Source organism: Microtus ochrogaster, unplaced genomic scaffold (genome assembly GCF_000317375.1).
Source record: "Microtus ochrogaster isolate Prairie Vole_2 unplaced genomic scaffold, MicOch1.0 UNK329, whole genome shotgun sequence".
In the NCBI taxonomy this organism is placed as follows: Eukaryota; Metazoa; Chordata; class Mammalia; order Rodentia; family Cricetidae; genus Microtus; species Microtus ochrogaster.
This window is the reverse complement of record NW_004949427.1, coordinates 1-4,126: the sequence shown is the minus strand read 5'-3', so window position 1 is coordinate 4,126 and position 4,126 is coordinate 1. Positions and strand designations below refer to the sequence as shown.

Here is a 4,126-nt window from a genome sequence, read left to right as displayed (position 1 = left end):
GATGGCAGCCACCCTGCTCATGGCTGGGTCCCAGATCAGACTTAATGCCAATGCCTTCTCGACATTTCTAACCATGTCTCTAATTTCAAGAAGAAAGGCTGGGACTAAACTCCGAGATGCTAAGTAGTGAGGAAGCATTGTGTGATTTCAGGCCCCTGTGACATTTGAAGATATGGCCATGTACCTCACTCGGGAAGAATGGAGACATCTGGATCCTACACAAGAGACCTTTACAGGGATGTGATGCAGGAGAATTGTGGAAATGTTGTCTCACTGGACTTTGAGATCAGGAGCGAGAACGAAACAAACCCAAAAGAAGAACTTAGTGAAGATATGCAGTTTATGACCATGTCCGAAAAGCCTATTGGGGATGCTGAGAAGAACCCAGAAAGCGAAGAAGTCTTTGAAAGTGCGGACAGGTCCGAAAGGCAGTGGGGAGAGCTCAGCTTTTGTTCCTTTGGAAACTACAACTCCCAGACTCCTCCTAGACTATGGATACCTGTGCGCACACTTGCGCACAGGTATGGGACATCCTTCCCAGACACCCTTGCGCTCCCTGTTAAAAAGACAGGGCCACACGAGGCTCTCTCTCTCGTTTGCCTTTCCTTGTGTGTCCTGCATGCCTCCCCGCCCTTTTGTGTTCCCCTCCCCCATTAAAGTGGACCCACGTGGGAGCCGCCATGCCGTGTGTGTTTGTTCCGCCGTGTGTGTCTGTCCTGTGCCCCGTGTTTTAAGAAGAACAAACCCTGTTTTTTTAAGAAGAACAACAATTGGTGCCAAACGACTCGGGGACTTCCTGTCCCGGGCCTTCCACCTGAGGCCTGGCCTTCGGGCCTTTGGCGCGCCTCCCGGAGTGCCGGACGACCTCCTTCCCGAGAACGAAATCTACAACTGGGACCTGCCCACAACCACCTCCATCTTCAACCGATATCAACCAATTCGTGAGTTTACCCCCACTGGCTCTCTCCCCATCCCGCCTAGGTAATGCCTGGCCAGCTTTCTCTAGCGTGTTCTGGGTTGAGTTGTCTACCCCCCCTTTTTTTCTCTACCCCCTCCCTTCCTTGGTTGACCATAGCTCCGCCTGCAAGTTGAGGACTCGGTGTCCCCAACTTCCCGCCAGGAATTTGGTGTTCCTGGCCTCTTCTGCCTTTTTTTCCTCCTTTCTACTCTTTCTTTCACGTGCGGGCTCGTCACGGGACTGGCACCTCTTCTTGGCTGAACGGTCAGCCCCAAAAGGCTTGATCTTCCCCTCCTAGACAGGATTTTCCTGTCAGTAGCTAGGCTCGGGCCGATTGTTTAATTTTCCCCTCCTAGCCAGGATTTTCCTGTTGATAGCTAGGCTTGGGCCGATTTTGCCTATAGCGCGGCCTCTCAGGGCTCAGGGTTGCCTGGACTCGAGCCACCCTGCTTGCCTTCTGCAGGCGGATTTACTGATTAACCATGGAAACTAAAAATTCAAAGCCAGTTTCTCCAAACTCCCCCCTTGGTCAACTCCTGGAATCTCTAAAGCCTCATGCTTTGATTATGTAATGGCCTTCTTTTATATGGCCCTGAAAACTGATCCGTCTACAACTTCACAATGCCCTCCTGCTCACATGTTCCTAGCAATGTCTGCCCCAGAGGAACCTTCCGCTTCAGCCATGAGGATAGATCCAGCGGATGAGCCTCTGCTCTTCCAGCCTCGAGGGACCACCCCCACCCACCCCGTCCGGTCTTGCGACACCTTAACCGCTTCTCTTCCTTCAACAGGTTCCGGACACCGGAAAGGCTCACCTAAACCTTCCCCCCATAATGCCTCTAACTGTTCCTTCTCCCTCCTTGCCCGCCCTCTATATGAAGCAGCTCTTGGCTCTCTGCATGAGCCCCTTCTCCAATCCATCACTAAACCGTTCCGGAGACTTCAACAGGCTCTCACCCAAGCCCCAGCTCTCCATCTTCTGGATTTAGCCCGCCCCTTTTCTCTTTACGTAGCAGAGAAGGAAGGCTATGCCCTGGGAGTTTTAGGTCATCAACTGGGACCTTCCTTCGCGCCTGTAGCTTACCTGTCAAAGAAGATGGACCTCACCATCCATGGCTGGGCGCCTTGCATACGTGCTTTGGCAGCTGCTGAACTTATTCGTGATGCTGGTGGAAGATACGAGCCTCACATTAAAAGGAAGCTCTTGCTAAGATGTCACAAGAACTCCACCTCGACTGGCTGCCAAGCTTGAAGAAATCCCTCATTGGATCCACCTGTCACACCTTAAACCATTCATCTCCACAGCTCAAGATAATCCTTTATATACGGTAACCCAGACAGGTCCTTGCTCCCTTAAGTTCCAAAGGAAACCAGACTCAGCCCCCTCTACTCCAGTCTGAGGAAAACAGTGGCCCCACCTGCCACTCAATCTTTCTATGTCCATACACCCTTTTTCAAATGCATATATGGTTAAAATCTATTTCTTTTAAGACACTTTCTTTAAGGTCCAGGACGTCAGCCCACCCCTCCTAAGCAGATAAAACACAAACGGGTCATTAATGGAATAAGTATCATTTAATTTTCTTATTATTCTTAATCCCAGACCTCCTAAAAACTCTTTCCCCACCCCCTATCCCCAAATTTCCCCTCAACTCTTCCAGACCTCCTCTCCCCTTCAATTTTTTCCCTTTTCTCTACTAATGCTGCTTTTGCCTTCCAGCATCTTAATAATGACCCAGCTGCTCAGGAAGAGCCAGACAAATGTGACTTCTTCAATCAACCATCTCAGGACACCAGCGGATTGGACAGAACCAACAGAAACGGGACAGAACCACTAGGACACCACCAAGATCATCAGATACACCCTGGACCCCTCAACGCCCAAAGCCAGCAGGAAGCAGTCATGAAAGACCGGGCTACGCCGCTATTCCCTACCCTCTAAAGCCCCCCCAATTTTTTTAACAAAATAAAAAGGGTGATATATTGTTCCTTTGGAAACTACAACTCCCAGACTCCTCCTGGACTATGGATACCTGTGCGCACACCTGCGCACAGGTATGGGACATCCTTCCCAGGCACCCTTGCGCTCCCCGTTAAAAAGGCAGGGCCACACGAGGCTCTCTCTCTCGTTCGCCTTTCCTTGTGTGTCCTACACGCCTCCCCGCCCTTTTGTGTTCCCCTCCCCCATTAAAGTGGACCCACGTGGGAGCCGCCGTGCCGTGTCTGTGTTTGTTCTGCCGTGTGTGTCTGTCCTGTGCCCCGTGTTTTAAGAAGAACAACCCTGTTTTTTAAGAAGAATAACATCAGCTACCCTCTCCAGCAGGTCACTGACCTGCTGGCCCACAAAGAAGTTCACACAGGCATCCGCTATCACATGTGTTCTCAGTGTGGGGAGGCCTTCAGTCAGATTTCAGACCTCAATTGACACCAAAAAACGCACACGGGAGACAGACCCTACGAATGCAGCAAGGGCTTCAGCCGCAGCTCCCACCTTATCCAGCATCAGAGAACACTCACGGGAGAGCGGCCCTACGACTGCAACAAGTGCGGGAAGAGCTTTGGAAGGAGCTCTCAGCTCATTCAGCACCAGACAATCCACACCGGGGAGAAGCCCCACAAGTGTAACGAGTGTGGGAAGAGCTTCTGCCGGCTCTCCCACCTCAATCAGCACCAGAGGACCCACAGCAGGGAGAAGCCCTATGAGTGCGAGGAATGCGGGAAAAGCTTCAGCGGGAGCTCGCACCTGGCTCAGCACCAGAGGACGCACATGGGCAAGAAGCCTTATGAGTGTAACGAGTGCAGACGGGGCTTCAGCAAGCGCTCCGACCTCATCAAGCACTGCCGCGTGCACATGGGCGAGAGGCCCTACAAGTGTGAGGAGTGCGGGAAGAACTTCAGTCAGAACTCTGACCTGGTGCGGCACCGCAGGGCCCACACCGGGGAAAAGCCATACCACTGCAACGAGTGCAGGGAGAACTTCAGCCGCATCTCGCACTTGGTCCAGCACCAGCGGACGCACAAGGGAGAGAAGCCTTACGAGTGCACGGCCTGTGGGAAAAGCTTCAGCCGCAGCTCCCATCTGATCACACACCAGAAAATTCACACCGGGGAGAAGCCCTATGAGTGTAACGAGTGCTGGCGAAGCTTTGGGGAGAGGTCAGATCTGAT

General features: G+C 52.3%; 1 pseudogene; it reads left to right on the top strand.

Moving 5' to 3' along the window:
- LOC101987320 lies at positions 1-4,121 on the top strand (annotated as a pseudogene).
- The last annotated feature ends 5 nt before the right edge of the window (positions 4,122-4,126 follow it).